Consider the following 21,858-nt stretch of genomic DNA (forward strand, 5'->3'; position numbering starts at 1 on the left):
TCAATTGGAAGAAGGAGAGCTGCTAGAAGACCTCCTTATCATTCAGATCCAGATCCAAATCAGTTCAAGGTAAGCTCGATTCTTTTCATTTCTCTCCTTCCGCTCCTTTTCTCTCGATCTCAGTTTCTCGAAAAAGAGCTGAAACCCTAGTCTCCGCCCCTTTTCTCTCGATCTCTCCTTCCATTTTCTGGCGATTTCTGATCTTTAATCGAGAGATTCATACCCGAAAAGCTCGTAGATGCGAAAATATGTGTCTTCTGAACTCAAAATCTGCAATCGGCTGAAATAGAAGCAGATTCAGCTGCAGAAGCTCTTAGTTGTAAAGATCTGTGATTTCCTCAGCCTAGATCTTCGATCGATGATATATATAGAAGTTGTGTTTACCTTATCGGAAGTGATATCAATTGATCTGTGCTTCTTTTTTTGCCTGATTGAGACATTTCGATTTTAAAAGATTTACGATTTCTGAGGTTCTGATCGTCGATTTTTTAAGTGGGAGAGTTCTCCTGCTTTTTGTTGTGTTCTTTCAGATCTAGGGATTTTACTTAAAAGAAAGTTTTTGCACGCATCAGTGGCTCAGATATCCTCTTTCGAGGTCTAGATCTTTGATCTGATACGATTGGAGTGATTGCAACTTCTACCTTGAGCAATTTACATTCTCGTTCTGCATTTGGAGCTAATGTTGGAGGAGCCAAAGTTTTGGACTGGGGAGAAGGCTCAAGACGAGTTGAAGGTAACCAAATTTGAAGGAATTGTTTGCTTCTGAGTCCTTGCTATCTGCAATAATCTCGAAATATTTAAATTTGTGTTATGTTATTCTGCATGTTTACAATAAATGGTTGAGTTGTACTAGTTTTTTGTGAATGGGTTTTCTTTTGTTATTTCCTCCTATAATTGTGCCTTTTCATTTCACAAAATGCTGCATCTAGCATTAAATCATGGTAAGTGAATGCAGCTCATATGAGTTCTTCATCATCACATGATTAGAGAAAATTGATATTAGTTGTCATGTAATCCATAAACCTTTAAAATGTAATGATGGCTACTTAACTTATTTGCTACTTAACATGAGAGTATACACCGATTTCCGTGCAGGTCAGGTAGGTCACAATTTGCTTCCCACGCTAGATAAACCAGGGGCATATGCACCGATTTCCGTGCAGGCCAGGTAGGTCACAATCTACTTCCCACGCTAGATGAATCTCAGCTTTTTGTTATCTTTTCTTACTGAGATTTGAGCTTCCCTATCTCTAGATTAGGTTTTCTCTGCTATTATTGGGAGATTTTGCTAAATCTGATAGATCGGAACGATCTAGGGTTAGGTTTTAATGCATGTAGTGGTTTGATTTTATGGTAGATCTGTTCGTATATTTCATGTTTGGATTATGGTTATCAATTTTATTCTATTGTCTTTTTACTGAAATGGAGTAGAGGAGATGTACTATTTGGTTAGTATGGAAGGCGATCTAGCATATTAGTAGCTTTTCTGATGATGCAATGGAAAATTATAGATCTGTTTTCCTTTCAGATCTCATTGTTTGGAGTTTTGATTTTATTTATTTATTTTCCTTCTTTTTCATTTCAACCATCTCCACTGTATTGAAAGGCAAAGAAAAGGCCCTATTGAGGCACTCTGGCAAGTGCCTTTAGAAAATTTCGGAGAATGGGTACTTTTGATTCATGAGAAAAAACGTGGATACCCTTGGTAGAGTAGGACAATCCAGGTCAAAAACAACATGTACGGCATATCAAACTTTCCTATTATTTTATGATGTGAGTAAGATTCACAACACAATTATGAAGAGATCTTCTGTAAGGTCTCTTCTTATTCTGAAGATAAGTGATATTATTATTGGTGCAGGTGAATGTTAACTTGGCTGGACTGCCTGCACTGGTGCTGCCATGTGGATTGATTGAAGGTGGACCCGCCGGCCTTCCTGTTGGACTTCAAATGATTGGTGCTGCCTTTGATGAGGTATTGAACTGCCTTTCTTGTTTCTGAGAACATGTTGTTTCTAGTTCAATGACTGAGAATTCGTGCCATCTCCTTCCTTTCTCTATTTTCTTCTTATCACATTGCTGTCGATTTTGTTCATATGCATCCATAACTGAGATAGCCATTTTCCTTTTCTGGTTTGAGCTTTTCAACATATTTCAGATGATTTCTGAAAATATTAGGCAGACATTCAAGTTTCAACAACAAAAAGAACCCTAGAAATTCAATGTTCAGGTAATCTTTACATCTGTTTGAGGTCATTCACATCTTTTTTGGTTCAATTGATTAGAATAGAATTTGAGAATTTTTAGATCGATTGATGAAGATTTTTCTTCTTTTATTTGCATCACTGTCAATTTCACGTGAAATATCTAGAAATTGAGATATGACTGTCTTTGTGGGATTTGAGAAATTTAGAAATGAAAGATAAGGATCTGATATGATTTGTATGTGATTTTCTTTTGATTCTGCGTGGAAGTATCGTGCTATATGACTTGATTGATATTTTTCCTTACTAATTTATGATTTTATTTCTATTGATTCCACATGGACTAGCTTCCATGTTTCTTGTGCATATGTTTCAGAACTTGGTTTGTACAGTAGCTTCTTTGTTTTGCAATTAAGTTCAAATTCGAATGTATTTTCTTCTTCTTATTGATTATTGGCACAGTAGTCGCATGTTTCTCAAGTGCCTGTTGTGTTTTTTTTTTTTTTTTTTTTTTTTTAAAAATCTTGTACAACTCATATCTTGTTTTCTTCTTGTTCTTGTTCTTTCTTCTTATATTCTCTGACTATCTAGAAATTTTCATAAATTTCATGTTTAAGAGTGAGCACATGCTCTGTGATTTATTTCGCATCCACATGAAGACTACAATATTGAAGTAGCAAGTTCAACATAGAATGCCTTCTTAGCATGCAATTGATTGTGCACTTTGAAATTGAAGGGGCTAAGTGCTATTTTAAGGTCAGATTGTTGACTTCAAATGAATGCACCTGTTGAAAATCAGTTAAAAAAGACTGTTTGGCTTGATCTTGTCATAACCTTGCTATTTAGATCTCCTTTGAGGGTTTTGTACATTAGAATCCATATATTATTCATGTATCTATTGCTTCTAAGAGATTTGGCTCACATCATGCTATGATGTTTCCAAGTAAAACGTTGAGAAGATGATGAATGTTTGCCCATCGACAAGGGTGATGGATAACAGGTGCTTATAAGTTCAGGCTGTTTCTGAGTCACCGTCCCATACATTCTTCAAAAAGTTCTAATATAGGAAGAAAAACTGTTTGACTACATCCATTGATTGAGAATTGAAGACCAATTATGAGATTGCGATGCATGGAGGTCAAGGAAGGTTTTGTTTTGGGGGAACAATGTGAAGGAAGGAGAGGTGAGAGTGGATACTGCAGAATGTGGAGGCAAATAGATAAAGGATGGTAGAGGAGGAAATTTAGGATACATAGGAGAGAATAGATAAAGGATGGTGAGAGTGGATGCAAGTCAGTTCAATAGTGCATCTGTGCGCACAGACTTAACTGATTTGAAGTTCGAATGGTTTAACTAATTTGAAGTTTGATTGGTTTTTTTAGAGTGACTTACTATACCACTCCATTGATGTTTGCATGTTTGAAAATATATTCTCTTCATTCAATAAGCGTATGTTACGTTATTAATCAAAGTGGTTTCAGCCATCTTACGAATGGATCGTGACTCCATAGTGTTTTTCTTTTTACCCGTCCAAACTTGTTTTTTATTTCTCAGACAATTTTACATTTTCATGAAAGGAAATATAATGGAACTTGGACTTGATGCCGTGGTTATTTGATTTCCTTACAGGTCCATTCTTGGTTTTTAACAAACACTTTTCAGGTGATGGTCTTCTAAAATGCAAGGAACTGGGCTTGTCAAAGAATGAGATGAAGAAGCTTCTACCCATCATTGATGCCAGCTCTTCAGATTCAGGTGACCTTATGCTTACAAAGCATTTTTTAATAGATGTGTGTTGGTGGGCATAGGCCAAGTTCTGTCTCTCTGCTTCCTGTGATTGTGTCTATCTGCACACAGATTTAAATATGAATGCACTCATGTTTAATTGCATATTTCAAGCTTGGAGTTTTCTGAATTGGATCTGTGATTGTTTTAGGAACATTTGATGGCGTCTTGGAGCTTATGGTTCATGCTGGCAGAAGTCTACTTAAACCTATCATGATGATGATACCTAAGGCGTGGCAAAATGTTAAAAACATGGATCGTGATAGAAAAGCCTTATTCGAATATTTTTCAGCTCTTGTGGAGCCATGAGATGGACCTGCACTTATATCATGTAAACTTTGTGCTGGAATTGCTTCATGCTTTAATGATTCTGCATGTGACATGAGTATTTTGAACTTATATTTATTGTATAAATGCAGTTACTGATGGCCGCTATCTTGGAGCGACATTGGACCGGAATGGATTGCGCCCTGGTCGCTTTTACATCACACATAGTGGACGCGTGATCATGGCCAGTGAGGTTGGTGTTGTAGACATCTGCCAGGAGATGTGGCTAGGAAAGGAAGACATCTGATCGGTCTAGAAGGGGACCATACTGAAACAGTTCATGTGGAAGGCTATGTGGCAGTTCATGTGCATTTGTATTTTGTTTTGAAAAAATTAAATAGACCATTAATTGTTTTGTTGATATTGTGCAGAATTGTTGTCTTGATGAATGTTAAATGGGTGAAATATGCACAGGTTCAATCATTTGTTAATTATGATATTGTTAGCTTTGGATGATAGAGAAATGAGGTCAAAAACTAAATTTTGCCTCGGTTGATGCCAAAAGAGGCTAAATCCATCTTTAGTCTCGGTTTTGCCTCAGTTCCATAAACTAAGACTACAACTCCCGTGGCTAAAGGCTTTAGCCTCGGTTATTGAGAACTGAGGTTAAAAATAGTTTTAGCTTCGGTTTAAGGCAACTGAGGCTAAATTTGGATTTAGTCTCAGTTGGAAACAATGGAGGCTAAAATTTTGATTTAGCCTCATTTCGAGAAAACTAAAGCTAAAAAAGATTCTTTTAGCCTCACTTGAAGAACCGAGGCTATAAAAGTCATTTTAGCCTCGGTTGCTAAAACTGAGGCTAAAACCTTTAGCCATGGGGGTTTCAACCTCGGTTTGGATAACTGAGGCAACCTTTTTAGCCACAGTTTTGAACTGAGGCTAAAGCCCCCTTTTCTTGTAGTGAAGTCAAGCTATATAGAATTCAGGTTGGTTAAACAATTATATCTTCTGATTCGTGAACACTTGTTAAAGGCCACCGAATATTTTCCATTTATAGTTGTCCAATAAATGTCCAACAATATAAGGATTCAATAACCAAACAAGAGTACCCAATGCATCTAAGGGGTTGTTTGGATGCATGCAAAAATTTTAAGTTATAATCCGATTACAGGCAATCGGATTACAAGTGTAAAGAGTTTGTAGTCTGTCTTGAATAACTTTAAGTTCTAATCTGTTTATAAATAAACAATTGTTTATGTTTGGATAACTTGTAAATTGTTTATATATAGTCTATAATTGGATGTTCACACGCGATAGAGCTTAGATGGTAAATCCTTTACAATAATCAAATGACATATAAAGTCTTCATTTATGATGAATGATTTTGGTTGGGCCACAGAAATGAGCCCACTAATTAAAATTCACTTTTATAATGAGAAACTATTAAATATAAACAATTAATTATTACTTAACGTGTGCATGCAGTGTGCTACAATGGCCCCCACATATGCTGCCCATATATACATGGTCATACATGTACATTTAGACAGACATGCACAATCAACCTACGTATACATGGCCATATATGTACAATTAGACATACATGCATGATCAACCCATATATGATACAAAAGAGAGGTACATGATATAAGGAGAGGTATAAAGATGAATTAGAAAGCGAGCCACACATGATGCATGGTTATGTGTACAATAGGACATAGATGGATGACTCCACATGTACAGTGGGCTAGATCGTGACCGTTAATTCCTTGAACATAGATGGACAATACACATACAGAGGATACAGTAGACCCACGTGAACAGTGGGTGCCATATATAAGGGGCCATAAATGCACAATGATTTATATCACTGAACCATAGGTTCAACCATTGGAAGGAGGGGATGATGGGAATGTCAAAGCCGTGTTGCAATTCTCCCTGTATAAAAAAGTTTCAACAAATATATTTGTTGTATGTAATATGTTTAGTTGTAACATGAAACATGCCCTTTTGGGATGTTTTTAGATTATAGCTAAAAGCTGTAATTCAATTATAACTTGTAATCCTATTATAGGTAAATAAACCCTATCAAATGACACATGTAATTCAATTAGCTGTAATCAAATTATTACTTAAAAACTTTACATGCATCTAAATGACATCAACTTAATGCCCATAATTTGAAATATTTGTATTCCACATAAGTAATTTCCTAGTAATTTCTAATGGCATGTGCGTCACTCATAACACTCAGCAGTACATCCAATGAATAAGTTGACCACCTATTTATGTATTCTTCATTTATTAGTGGTATATGGTAGTGTTGGTTCTCCATCTTGGGGATCACTAACTATCACATCCTTCAATTTTGGGATGCATTCATCTCTTGGCATGGCTGCTATGAATGGAAAGGCTTCTCAATGTAGGTCTAGTGAGCTCTTTTTCCATACACTATGGAATGTTTAGTTGGAACGTAGCAATGAAGATCTCAATAAGTAGAGTTTTTAGACAATTAAAATGTTACTGGCTAAATTATTTCTGAATGTTTGGGCTCTTTTAACACAACAAACCTTAAAGACTGCTCATTCGTTGGATGAACAAAACTTGCTCTACATGTGGAACCTTGATAGCGTTGTTAAACAATACTCCGACCCGATTCTAGTTATATGGTACCCACCTCTAGTTGGTTATATGAAGCTTAATTTTGATGGAGCTATGACACAATTGGTCTTCTTTGTAATGATCACATGGATCAGCTTTTTGGCTAGGTTTTCTATGAAGCTCTTTATATATTCACTGATCAAACCCAAGGGTTGATAACCCCATGTGCAGGGTTACGATGTAGTAATAATTCGGTGAGACCGACGTCGAATCCTCAGGGAATAAGAAACATAACTTAGAACTAATATAATGGTAAATAGGTTATCTGAGTTTTTAATATAATGAATGGGTTAAAGATTTAAAACAAATGATAAAAAACTAATAATCCAGAAATCCACTTATAACAATCACAATATTTAAGTCACTGATTTAACTCTTATAACTCAATTGGAATCGAAGTCATATCCTATCCAATCAGAAAATAATTTTATTAAACCAATCATCAACACCAATAAAATATAAATTCAATTGAACAATTCTCTCATGGAATACTCCGGTCTCAATCACAAGGAATCAAGAGTATTATGTAACCAAAGTCTATAATAGATCAATCAATTATACATATTAATTCATTCTCTAATCAAGCTAAGAAATTGATAAATCAAAGCATTCATTGTAACTGTAGTTTATAAAAATTTCATAAATAAACAACTCAAAGGATTAAAAGTAAAATATAACTCAATTCAATTTACTATAATCATTCAAATCATTATTGTTGAATCAAATAACTAAATATCGTAATTAACTACAAGCTTCATTTCTTAGCCTTACCTAAGAGATTAGCCTAACATGGCTAACATCTTAAAACAAAAGAAAATATAAATGATAAAATAAAACTAAAGGATCAGAAAAGAAGGACGACTCCGTGGAAACTCTGCCACCCCTTAGTTTTTCTCTCAAACCCTGATTCATACTTAGAATAACATAAAACATCCATTTAAATAGAAAGAATCTACACTAATTTCGCACCGACTTCAGGTTTTTGCACTTTTGTTATGCTTCAGTCTCACCGATAGTAACCTTCGGTTACACTGACCCTATCTTTCGGTTGCAACCGAATTTCTCCAAATTATGTCTGAAGTCTCTATATCCCTCAGGTCGCACCGAACCCTCCTTTGGTGGCACCAAATGTCACTTAGATCACACTTAAGTATCAAAAAAATTTAATTATGAAAATCACTACTTCTTATTGGACTATTTTGGGCACCTTCAGTGGACTGAACCAACCTCAGGTGGGATGAAATAGTCAATTATTTTTGTTATTGGACTGTGTAATTTTTCATACTTTTTTCAATCCTTGATGCTTGGTTATCTTGGATATTTGGTACCTGAATTCTTCAATATTGTTATCCAAACATGCAATCCATCATCACCTTTGAGCTTGATCTTTTATTTATTTTTTTTAAAAAAAAAGCTTTAAATCATCTTTTTAAGCATGATTTCATCTTTAGATCCAAAATCACGCCGCATGTAGAAAACTTATCTAATTAGATCAATTAAGTACTTGAATGCATGAAAACTAATGCAGTCGAGAGGATAAATATGCAATATTTAGGCTTGATCATTCACCTAAAGTGGTTGAGTGTCTAGCTATATTTCTTGAGATCAAAATGATAATTAAATATCCAAGATGAATAGACTGTACGTTGAGGGTGATTTTATACTGGTCATTTCCTTGCTTTCCCATTAAGTGAGTATCAACTGATGTCTAAATAGTTATATAAAATTATTAGTTTATTCTCTCATATGTGGCCCATTAAAAACACAATATTAGGCAAATTATATATGTGTTGGATGCGCTAAACGTATACCCTCATTGGGTCCAAAAGGTAGAAGGGGGTCAAATGATTGAAACTATTCATAGGATGACTATAATAAGAAACTTAAACTGAGAGGACTCCAATGATGTATACAGATGAAGAACCTAAAATTTTCAATGGCCTACATTCAATTGAATACATCAATAGATATTATCTACCATTATGCATTATTATTATATCATGGTGACTGAACACATGCATTTTTTAAAAATTTTACACACACCGACGCCACAAGGGCACTTGATCTCATAATCTCAGTGTTGAAACAGAGTCCATCAACCATTAAGCCATGGAGCCGGAGCCATATCTTTGAGTTGAGTGAACACATGCATTCAAGCACATGGTAATTACCACAGGTTCAAGTTGAGTAGACCCTAACTATGTTGTATATGAAGAATCCAAACCCTTCATCAGGTGATACTCCTCATGGTCAATGCACATCCCAGGAATCATCGCTATCAAATAAATGCTTAAGTGGGTTAGCACTGTACAATCATTCCTGTAGCCTATCTAGTCACTTTTTTTGTGGACTACCTAAAATTTGGAATATTTTGAGTTCTGGTGTGATTCTTATATCCTGGTGGGGCCGCACTTGAACTTGATTAGATGAACCAACATGGATGACCCCACATTCCATTTGGAGCACCCCCTCTCCAATGTCCCCATTGTTCCCTTTGGTGTGGCCCACCTAGATTATGAGTTAGGTTGTGTTAGAGATCCGTGTATTTGTGTGTGGTGATACAAGTTGGCATGTACGTGATCGTTTCCCTTGGGTTATGACCCGTTCAAAGCATTAGAAGGATGTACAACTTTAATTATAGGACCATCTCCACATGTGGGCCCTAGTGGAAGTCATCCATGTCACCAGATCCCCACCATTTGTCATTCCAATGAGGCTATCATGTAAAGATCTTTCGACGATCCAAACTATTCATGCTCGGGGTGCTAACACTGGAATGTCTACAGATGAAGATTTATGATGAAGGGATGATTTTGACGGTGTATGCATCTCGTTGAAAGTGAACCATCAGAAATAATTTTAAAAGAAAGTAACAATAAAAAAAAAAATGGACCATTTAAATCACCAAAACATCTCATTTTGTGAGGCCATGTAGCAACAACGCATATTTTTATCATTAATCACGACTAGTAAAACACCTAATCCATAATCATCTGCTAAAATGGACTAGTGAAATTAGTCGCGACTCACCCCAAGAAGGACCGAGATGGTGTATAATCTGTGTGAGCAACATGTTGTATATATCAATCCACCCCGTCCATCAAGTGGGAGCCCTTATTTGAACCATACGTATATAATATCAGACAATTAAAAAACAATGATGGGCCACACCAATGGGAAAAATGTAAAATTACTACTAAAATGTCCAATTATGCGTAGTGTGGCTCGCTTGAGTTTTGGATGGGCTAATTTTGTATCTTACCTTCATCTTGGTAGGTTAAAATTGAATACCGAATTTGATGATAGATGCACACCATTGTGGCCCCATAGGAAAACCTATCGTTGGCATCTCATGCTCATTATTTCTTCGTGGTGGGGCCAGACTAGTTATGGATCTCACTAATTATTTGTTGTAAGGCTTATAATAGATGATGGAACTTATGGATGGAGTAGATTTTAAATATAAAATATTGTGAGACCTATAGCGTTGGGTATTTTACTCGAACAAGGATTACCTGTGCTAGGAAGCTAGGCAGTGCCCATTGTGATATTTGTGAGAAATCACCTCGCCCATCCATTTCTTTAGATAAAGGACATGAGTCTAAAAATGAGGTAGATTCAAAATTAAAGTGGGCCTCACAACATGAAAAAGTTGGCAGGGAAATGCCTACCGTTGAAGCCTCCCTGGGTCCACCGTGATGTTTATATGCCATCCATACCGTTCATATGGTCATTCTTACTTGGATGAATCGAAAACACAAAGATAGGACTAATACAAAACTTCTGTGGCACTATGAATATTTCAACGTTGAACGTTCAATCCTCACTTTTTCCTATTGTGCCTCAATTGAATATTGAATACGTCTCATTTTTGGGCCCATGTCCTAACATAATCTGACAAAAAAGATGAATGGAGTGGATTTCTCACAAACATCACGATGGGCCCCTCCTTGCTTCCTGGTGCAAGCAATCTACCTCCGTTTAACTCGCATGTGCTAGAGAGGATTTCCATTAAAAAAAGGTTAATGAGAGAAACGAAAACAAAATCTGTATCATCTATATAAACCCCACTCCATTGCTTTCTATGTGAAATGCAACATCTCAGCCAATAAAGATTCTGGAGAGGGAGAGCGAGACTGGAGGAAGAAGTAGAGTAACTAAAATAGAAATTATGGGTCAAACCACTTCTTTCTGGCCTAAAGTTCCTCTTTTTCTTCCTTCAGTTGGGCGCTTTCGACATACAGCTCGGTCATGCTGGTTTCAGGGTCCGATCGATTCTTTATCGTCTTCATATATTCTTCTTTCTCTCTCTTCGAATTTCTTGAGTTTTCAATAGATCTTATTCATTTATATTGGTTAATGCTTACTTGCTTCTTCTAAATTAAATGTATATATTGAGAGAGGGGAACCTCGTCGTGGTTGTTCTCGTTGTCGCTTTCCATCTCTTTCTGACCCTTTTGATGCTTGCTTGGATGCTATAGAGGATGGGTCGGCCCTGGGTACCGTCCACTCTATAAGGTCGGGTTGGGAGAAGTATAATCTTAATCTTGGTCACAGATTGCGTCCTACCCCTATCAGGACAAACTCGATCCTGACAGGGGCTCTGTGGGGTCAACCATGTTGTATGTGTTTTATCCACACTGTCCATCCATTTTAACAAATCATTTTAAGGCGTGATCCCAAAAATAGTCAGATCCAAGGCTCAAGTGGACCACATCATAGGAAACAATGGGGATTAAATGCCTACCGTCGAAAACTTCTCAAGGCTATGGAAGTTTTTTATCAAGCTGATATTTGTGGTTTCCCTTCATCCAGGTCTATGTGACATTATGAACAGGTTAGATAGTAAATAAACATCACAGTGAGCTCCAGGAAGGTTTAAACGGTGGCTTAATCATCACCACTGCTTCACGTGGTTTAGCCCATTTGAGCCGATATTTGCACCTTTTCAGAGATCACGTAATATCCTGGTTTTCGTAACTCGAGTTTAGTATTCATTTTCCAAAATCCCGAGTGTTAACCTTTAAAGATAGTCCAAATTTCACATATTCTTTTTTTCAAGAGTGAGCATTTCAGCGAAAAAAAAAATAAATCAAGCATAAAGGAAAAGTCTACATATATATTCAAAATATATGAGCAACTGCCCATAAGGCTTATTGTCACGCCCCAAACCCAGAAATCGGATTCCCAGGAATCCCGATCACCGAATCCGGTGCCGACAGCCTCCGTAGTACCCCATTCTCAGGTCCTAGCGTCCATACGCCAGATTCCGATCCTGGGATCCTACAAGGAGGATTTTTTTTTTGTACATTTAACTCATAATAAGCATAACCACAAGATTACCCAATTCACAAAGGCAACATCATCATCGCATATCCACTAATATAATCATTTGAGTATAATGCTGAAAGGGAAAATACATATATCGAAATCAAAGCTCCAGAATACAACTGCACGCTCCAAGCTCAACGCTGCTGCAACCTAAAAACACCTGCACGCATCTATTGTGCATAAGCTTATAGAAAGCTTAGAGGGTAGTGTAAGTGTGTGCACAAGGTAAGTGCCAAGTATTCAATACAATGCCATTATCATACAAACTGGAAGTACTGGTAATCCATAAATCGTACAATATCGGAATAAGCAAAGATACTAGCAAGATCATGAATTATCTAAGTAAGCAGAAATACTGACAAGAGCAGGAATTATCAGAGTAAACAAAAATACTCGCAAGATCATAAATCATACGATAACAGAGTAAGCGGAAATACGAACAAGTCCATGAGCCAATCAATATCAGAATACGCAATATATAATAGCTACGCAAATGAGGAGTCATAAAGAGCCAAATATCAAATGCCGAGAATGCAATGGGGTATATAATTTCTTATGTGTTCACAAATACGTCAGCCATATCTAGACCATATAAATGCAGAAGCACAGTAACCCAAGATGTCGTATGCCGCGGATATAATGCAATATGCGGTGCGGATGGAATGACCATGCTAGAGTGTGAAGTCGGGATGGTAGTACGTAGTATCGCAGGCTATGGGGTCCATCACAAGAGACTTCTATCCAAACCAGTCCCATACCTAAATTTGGATAGTCAGACTCAATGTGGTAGACTCCCGATCTCAGGTTAGTCGCGCGCCCCAACCGAAATCCTGGCCATTGCGAAGGCACACGTAACAACTAGTTGCGTACCACCAACCCGAGTAGATAGTGAATGAATGAATACATGAATGAGTATGTAACTCCTGCTCACTAAATCCACATATCAGTACGGTTCATCTCTGGGATCATTACCGGGGTTTAGTACACTCCAAATGGCACTGCCGCTCTCCCAGCCGCACAGTCCAAGTGAGCGTAAGAAACCTCACTATCTGTCTTGCTAATAGTCTACCAATACCTATCCGGCACATCGATAGCGGACCCATTCACAAGCTGGTCAAACTCAGCTTAGTATTGCCTCCTACCCTCGGGTGAGTAAGGCCACACCCCCTCCCAACCGACCACGACACAATGGGAGACGCGGCCTCTTGGTATTCGGCACTCGGGCGCTCATGTATCCACTCGGTCTCGACGTTGGGGCGTCTCCTGGCCACGGAGGTTTAGGAATTTTCACCCAGGGACATCTATGGCGCCCGTATGCTAGAACCAAATATTTCCGGTGTCCCATTTGGCTATCCACGATATGCCTGTGGAGGCTACGACCCTGATGTCGCCAGGGCGTACAGTAATCATAATGCGAGATGCATGAGTCATACAATCCAGTCATGCATCAATCCTGCGCACACCGCGTGCTCATGTGAGATAACCTCCGCCTATCAAGGAGTCTCATAACAACATGCCAATGATATATGCAATGATCAACCACATCTCATAACAAACATGCAGATGATGCGTATGGGCATGTATCATGATGCTATGCTGTCACATACTCATAATCGGTATCAGCAACCGACATCAACAATCGACCTCGACAATGTGGACATTTAACCAACATTGCCCCCCAAGGAATGGCCCTCATGGATCCAAACATATAATGGGTCCATGGTCTCACGCAAAGGCCCGATATACAACACAGTGGGCCTTACTCAAGGGACACAAATACACAATAGGCGGGCCTTGCTCATGGGCCTCACATATATCACATCGAGCTCCATACAAGGGCCTAGAATGTATCACAATGGGCCACGCCCACGGAGCTTGAATACATTACAATAGGCCTTGCCCATATGCGACGAATACATCACAATGGGCCTTGCCCATGAGCCTCAAATACATTACAATGGGCCTCAACTACGGGTCGCATATGCATCATGTAGGCATCAACAATAGGCCTTGACAATCGAAATCGGCCTCAACAATCAGGTTCGACACTCGAAACCGGCCTCGACAATCAGAATCAACCTATACAATTGGCCTCGGCAAATCGGAATCGATCGATAATCGGAATCGGCAAATCGGTCAGGACAATCGGGATCGATTGATAATAAGAATCAGCAAATCGGTCATGACAATCGTATCGGTTAATAATCAGAATTAGCAAATCGATCACGATAATCAGATCGATCGATAATCAAAATCGGCAAATCGGTCATGACAATCGGAATCGATCGATAATCAGAGTCGGCAAATCGGTCACGACAATCGGATCGATCGATAATCAAATCGGCAAATCGGTCACGACAATCGGAATCGATTGATAATCAGAGTCGACAAATCGGTCACGACAATCGGATCGATCGATAATCAAAATCGGCAAATCGGTCACATCGATCGGAATGGGCAATCGGTCATGACAACGTGGACATTAAACCATCATTGCCCAACAATGTGGCCATTTAACCAACATTGCTCCCAAGGAGTGGCCCACTTAGAGCCAAACGTATGGTGGGCCCATGGCCTCACACAAGGGCCTAATATACATATCAAGTGGGCCGCATCGTATGGGCCTAGTATACATCACCATGGGCCATGACCCATGGTCCTCACATACATTATAATGGGCTACGACCCATGGGCCTCAATATACATCAAGTGGATCGCATCCACGGGCCACACCAATGGGCCTCATGTATATCGAGTTAGCCATACCACATGGGCCGCACCAGTGGGCCTCATATATTCAATAGGTGGGCCCTGCTCATGGGCCTCAAACACATAACATGTGGGCCCTACACATGGGTCTCATATGTATCAAATGGGCCACGTTTTTGGGTCTCAAATACATCAAATGGATCACGTATCATGGGCCTAATATATATCACAATGGGCCTTGCCCATAGGCCATAAATATATCCCCATGGGCCTTACTCATGGACAACTCGAATCAAACACGTACATCACATGAGGGCCACATGAACGGTGTGAAAATAAAATACATGAAATCAAAGTGGGAGCCACATAACCTACTGACGTTATTCACAGCAGCTATACTACTCGTGGGAGGTATACCAGCCAGCCCACATCCCACGTGTGAGGTATACCAGACAACCCACATCCACTGTCCATAGATTGGACGACGTGGATGCAACACATCAAAAATCAAGGTGGGCCCCACACGCTGCCATGGTGGGGTCCATGTCCAATGGATGGATAGTGGGATATAACACATTCCTCATGATGGGGGTCCCATGTGTGGCCCATCAGTTGGGCAGCTCGCATTAGGTGGGTCCCGTTATCAGGGTAGTCCCCACTGTCCACGCATCAGGAGGGTGGACGGTGTGGAGCAAAACATAAATCATGGCATGGTCCACGGCTCAGATGGACGATTGATATGAAAAGAGATGAACAGCGTGGATGTATAGCACATCATCCAGGGGGCCACGTCGAGGGTGTAGATACACAAATACATTACTGTGGTCCCCACAGAATTTGCTGACGTCACCATAGCAGCTATTTAGCTGGGCTACTGGCCAAGCGTCCAAACGGTGGGCGGACAGATGGAGCACGTGCATCATAGGTGGGTCCACCGAGCTTGCTAACGTCCTGGATTAACGGCATGGATTAACAGATGAATCACGGTGGAGTCCACGGAACCTGATGGCATCACGGGGTCACTGATGAACGGTATAAATGAAGCACATAAGTCGGTGGGGATCGCATATCCCGTGTTGACGGACGGCTGAGATACATATCACAAAGGGGGGCCACGTACATCATGGTAGGCCTCACCGTCGACGTGGACGGTGAGGATACAACTCATACATCTAAGAAGGGCCCCACCGTCCCATCTGGACGGTGGGATGGGACAGACACAAAGCAGTGATCCAGCACCTGGATGGTGCGGATTCAATGCATGAAGTAAGGTGGGTCCCACGTGGGGCTCACCACTTACATATATATATGGTATATGACATATAATATAATATACTTTACTATTATTTTATTATTATCACCATCATTATTATTATTTTATTATATTTTTTTTTTTGAAAGAAACACCAGCGTCCAGGTGGATGGATGCTGGATAAACTTCATTCGTTGATGAGGCCCACCGTCCAAGCAGTGGACGGTGTGGATGTAGACCGTACATCATGGTCAGGGCCCGTCTGGCCTGCTGACGCCATTGGGCAGCAGCGGCTGCCTGCTGCATGGGACCCACCGTGATGTGGACGGCTGGGTATAACGCATACACACTGTGGTCCCACGCTAGCAGAATAGGCTGACGGTGTGGGTCCAAAACGTACATCATGCGGGCCACATCCGGACGCTGGATACCACTCACACCACTCTGGGGTCCACGTCCAACATTGTCTGGATGGTGGACAGCCAGGGTAAAATACATATGTCATGGTGGGTCCACGTGGTGACCCACCACCGTTTGGATCAAGCTAACATTTGTATTTTCTCCTCTGTCCAGGTCTGTCCAAGCAGACAGGCAGATGGCCTACAGCTAGATGTTGGTAAGGTGGGCCCCACAAATGGGACAATGTGGATAAGATCATGGTGGGCCACACATCAAAAGAGAGAGAGAAAGAGACGGTGATGATGGGAGGAGCTCCACCACTATGAGCTCCTCCATGATACAATGCATACATCAAGAAAGGTTCCATCACAAATGGGCCCTCAAATCATCAAATCCAAGCAAAAACATATAAATCTAATCCTAAGAAGGCACCCACCTATGATCTTCTCCTCCTTCTTCCGCCAAAGTACACCAGAGCTCCAATGGATGGACTTAAACGGTTGAAATGGGCTTAGGATGGTGGGATCGGGTGGTAGGAAGGTGGGCCACACTAGCTTTCTCCTATGGAGCTTGGACGTGGGTTCTCTCATGGGATTTGCTTGAAATGAGAAAATGAGAAAGAGGGAGGAGATGTAAGGGAGATGGGATGAAAGGTATGGGCTCTTTTGACTTATTGGTAAGAAAGGGAAGGCTAAGCATGGGTTGCCTTGACTTTAGGTAAGGAGAGGTAGGGGTGAGTGATGGCTTGTGATGAGATGTACTTCACTTATGATTGATGTGATTGATGGGACATATTGTAGAGATTCTCTTGGAATTCGCAACACGCGACGTTTTTCTCGAATTGAACGCGGGCCCACTTCTTCCTACCCGGGTATCGCCTCGGCGCGTAATACGCTACATCGGAACAGTGGCGACGGTGCGGTCACAAGGGTACAAGTCTTGGGTTGATCCTGACTCTAGAATACGGGATACGACTCAGGGTTACGCGCAAACGACGATAACAGATCGTGGGTCGCTGGAATTCGACTGGGAGGACCGCGAAGGCTTACGGAACAGTACGGTTAGGATACGGGTCTTACACTTATACAAACTAATGTCTCATCACTAACAAATATAGGAATGAAATAATTTAATACATGAAAGAGAATAAAATGTAGTTAGACTTGAGCTACAAGATTGCACAACTTCTCTTGGAGAGTTAGAGTAGATACAACTAAACATCCCTGATATTTGTATCCTGCTCCTCATCAGTTTGAACATAAGTATCTTTCAAATCACCTGCATCATCTGTACGGTTATATGTTCAAAGCATGAGTGACTATCTCAGGTAAAATTCCCCTCAAGATTACACACCATCAAATTGGCCAAATATAATTTTAAACAAAAAAAATACAAAATAATTCATGATGTAATCTTATTTAAATGCATGGATATGTGAATGCACATAAGCCTGGGGATCACTACACCAAAATTACCGATTAGGAACGGCCTAATCTTTGGTTTAGGAATAGTTTTAGGTCGTTCCTGATGGGACCAATTTTGAACAATTCCCACGGAACAGAGGTCCTACCCTCGCCTCGTATGGGGCCCACCGTAATGTAAAGGTTTTGTCCACGTCATTCATCCATTTTCTTGTATCATTTTATGGCATGATTTTAAAAACGAAGCAAAACTAAGGCTTAATTGGACCGCAAAGTGGGTATTAAATGCTCACCATTAAAACCTTCTTCGGAGCTACGGAAGTTTTGGATCGTCCGGGCAAGAGTAGTTATAGGATGCAAGGGGAAGCGGATTGACTGGTGTACCACACACTAGCCATATGGTTGGTGTGGGTATGTGTCGTGTGAAGACGAGCATTGATGCTACTCAAGCTTAGAGTTGTATGAACGATTCAAAACGAGATCAAAGTTACATGGGCCCCAAAATGATGTATTTATTATATCCATACTGTTCATCCATTTTTCGAGATCATTTTAGAGCATGAGACAAAAAATGAATCATATCCAAAGCTCAACTGGACTACATCAGAAATAGTAGTGGGGATAATGATTTTCACCATTAAAACATTCGTAAGGCCCACTGTAACGTTTATTTTCCATCCAATTTGTTTATAAGGTCACAAAGACCTAGATGAAGAGGAAAAAACACATATCATATTGATCCAAAACTTCTGTGACCCCAAAAGGGTTTCAATGGTAGACATTCAATCCCCCACTGCTTTTTGCAGTGTGTTCCACTTGATGTTTACATCTGTATTATTTTTTGTCTCAAGCATTACGACTAGCTCGCCAAGTGGATGAATGGTTTGGATATAACACATACCTCATGATGGGACCCATGGAACTTGCTGACGTCAACACACTAACTAGATTGTTGGTGTGTGGTACACCAGCCTATTCGCTTCTGACACAAGGGAGGCAGATTTCTTATGAAAGCCTTTCGTAGGAAGTTCCTTCGCAAGGATGTTGGGTGGAGCCCACTATAATGTATGTGAGAAATCCATTCCATCCATCTGTTTTGCGAACTCATTTTAGGAGGTGCGACCAAATTTGAGGTGGATGCACAACTCAAGTGGGTCACACAAGAGGGAAAATTGGGAAGAGAAATTCCAACTGTTGAAACCTTTTTGGGATCCACCTTGATGTTTATATTCTATCCAAACCGTTTATAAGGTCATTCCCAATGGGATGAAGTGAAAACATCAAAAATATTGCATGATACAAAACTTTTATGGACATAAGAATGCTTCAATGGTTCTCACCGAATACCCACTATTTCCTCTCGTGTGGCCCACTTGAGTGTTGGATAGACCTCATTTTTTGTCGCATATCCTAAAATGAGCTTACAAAATGTATGGACGGGGGGATTTCTCACAAACATCTCAGTGGGCCCCACCCAGCATCTTCACAAGAAATCAGCGTTCGAATGTAAACCGCTTCCCTTACCTAATCTGCTGTCTTTCGAAACCCTAGCCATCTTTTCTCCCTCTCCCTCATCGTTGCTTCCCAACACATTCTACCCCTCTCCATGATTTTCTCTCTCCCTCTCTCTCTCTCCCAAATTCTTTCTCAAGCTCTCTCTGTCTCTCTTTGTGTCCTCTTCAAGTACTCTCTCTCCCCCCTAGATCTCCATCTCACCACACTACAAGAAAAGGGGGCTTTAGCCTCAGTTCAAAACTGTGGCTAAAGAGGTTAAAAACTGAGGTTAAAGCCTTTAGCCTGAGTTTTGCTTTAGTTATCCAAACCAAGGTTAAAACCCCCGTGGCTAAAGGCTTTAGCCTCAATTTTAGCAACCGAGGCTAAAATGAATTTTATAGCCTCGGTTCTTCAAGTGAGGTTAAAAGAACCTTTTTAGCTTCAGTTTTCTCGAAATGAGGCTAAATCAAAATTTTAGCCTCCATTGTTTCCAACTAAGACTAAATCCAAATTTTAGCCTCAGTTGCTTCCAATTGAAGTTAAATCTATTTTTAACCTCGGTTCTCAACAACCGAGGCTAAATCCTTTAGCCACGGGAGTTGTAGTCTCAGTTTAGGTAACTTTCAGATGGAAGATCACTAAAGCTTTTACTGTTTGCTGTCAATCAGTCAGCATCAGTCAAAGGAAGATGCAGAAACAAGACTCAAACAATACAATTGCAGTCTGACCACCAAACAACAGATTGTCTGTATCATCAACAACTCCCATAAAAGGAGAAAAGAAAAAAGCCATACAAATGAAATGATCCCAAGATGTCTACTCGCACAGTGCCTCTCTCAACTCTGCGCTTTCCAGTTAATGACAGCAGCAGCTCTACTTGAAAATTCCCTAACCTCTATCACTTAAACAGGACACTAGGAGGAAAAAAGAAATGAAAATCAGAATATGATGGAACTCCAGAGCTATGGTTTGCCATCATGCTTTATTGTCTTCAACTGCCTTCCTTTGGCAGCAACAGCAACCATCAGATCATCGAATTTCTCAGTCTTCCCCTGCAATACCTCAATCTATAACAAGTAAGAACAAAAACATTACAACTACAAACATCAGTGTATGCAAACAGCTAACTTCCAAAAATAAAAAGTAAACGGGAGTCTAGTTGTTGAGATCAAGTAAGTAGTGTAGCCAAAGAGAAGAATTATATATGCTTGTGTCTTTCTGAAAGACACAGAGTGGGGTGGTTTGATAAAACTGCAGAAATAATCAACCATGCTGGTTAAAAAAGCATGGGTATTTGACATTGATCACTTCAAATAAGAAAAGAAGAAGAAGAAGAAGGTAGTAAGGATGATTAATTTGACATGACAAATATTAAACACTAGCATTAACAGTGCCAACCTTCGCTTTTGGAATGAGACGGCCCTTGGATTCATCCTTCATGTCAACTGTAGACATCAAAATCCCTGCTCATGATGGAAAAACAGATTATTATTACTTGTAATTCGCAAGTGTTGACAAGGGAACATGATAGGCAACAACCCAAGATGGGCTTACTCTTCTCAATAGCCAGCCCTTTTTTCTGCAGAATCTCTGCAATTGTGATGGCTGTTGTGATCGCTGAGGTAGAAAAAGCAAGCAAGTTGAGCTAACATAATGGTGATAATAAATAACTCAAGAATGCTATTGAATCTCATAACCTGTATAAATGATTTGAACCCATTTATTTGGTTCTGTTAATCATGTTAATAACCTATGAGGATTTAAAAAAAAAAAAAAATTCCTACTTAGTTCTATTAATCATGTCAATAACCTATGAGGATTTTTTCATTATTATTATTTTTAATAATCTCCTACTTGCATATAATCATTTCCACTTTTAAGATCTATGTATAGTTTGGACTTTGAACAATCAAGTGTCCTTTTGAGAGGTTGGCTTGTCCTAAATACCAAAAAATTTAAAATGAAAGCTTTTTTTTTTTTTTTTCGCAAATTTACACTGTCACTGAAATTCTCATGGTAAGGTATCTACAACGAATCAACTAACCCGATGCATGCTTAGAGGAAACCTATGCTTCAAAAGGAATCTAGTTGATTTTAAAAGGCTCCAATTGGCCCCTTAAACAAAAGATTGTGGTAGTATTGCAAGAAAAATGGGATAAGGTGAGGTGAGCAAAGGGAAAATACTAACCCGATCCAGCTCCCTTTGGGCAATCTTGCTGTCATGCAAACCTGTCAGAACATTCTTACATGCATCAACAGCTTTATAGACCTGTATGATTAAGGAAAGAATTGGAGAGAAACTCCAACTTAAATGACACCCACACAGGCTGCTAAT

At 39.6% G+C, this 21,858-nt stretch overlaps 2 long non-coding RNA genes across 4 annotated transcripts; one reads left to right on the forward strand and one right to left on the reverse strand.

The window, feature by feature from the left end:
- The first annotated feature begins 1,837 nt into the window (after positions 1–1,837).
- LOC131227038 (uncharacterized) lies at positions 1,838–4,739 on the forward strand. 3 transcript variants are annotated; one of them, XR_009162045.1, is made up of 5 exons: positions 1,844–1,975; positions 2,141–2,252; positions 3,834–3,959; positions 4,141–4,320; positions 4,409–4,739. It is a non-coding gene; the product is annotated as an uncharacterized LOC131227038 (long non-coding RNA). The 3 variants fall into 3 exon arrangements; XR_009162046.1 differs by lacking the exon at positions 2,141–2,252 and having other exon boundaries at positions 1,838–1,975; XR_009162044.1 differs by lacking the exon at positions 3,834–3,959 and having other exon boundaries at positions 2,141–2,230.
- Positions 4,740–20,212: 15,473 nt separating this feature from the next.
- On the reverse strand, positions 20,213–21,805 carry LOC131227125 (uncharacterized). Its single transcript, XR_009162074.1, has 4 exons — positions 21,712–21,805; positions 21,078–21,140; positions 20,922–20,986; positions 20,213–20,590 (listed from the first exon to the last, which is right to left on the reverse strand). It is a non-coding gene; the product is annotated as an uncharacterized LOC131227125 (long non-coding RNA).
- Between the last annotated feature and the right edge of the window lie 53 nt (positions 21,806–21,858).

This window comes from Magnolia sinica, chromosome 15 (assembly GCF_029962835.1).
Source record: "Magnolia sinica isolate HGM2019 chromosome 15, MsV1, whole genome shotgun sequence".
NCBI classification, from domain to species: domain Eukaryota; kingdom Viridiplantae; phylum Streptophyta; class Magnoliopsida; order Magnoliales; family Magnoliaceae; genus Magnolia; species Magnolia sinica.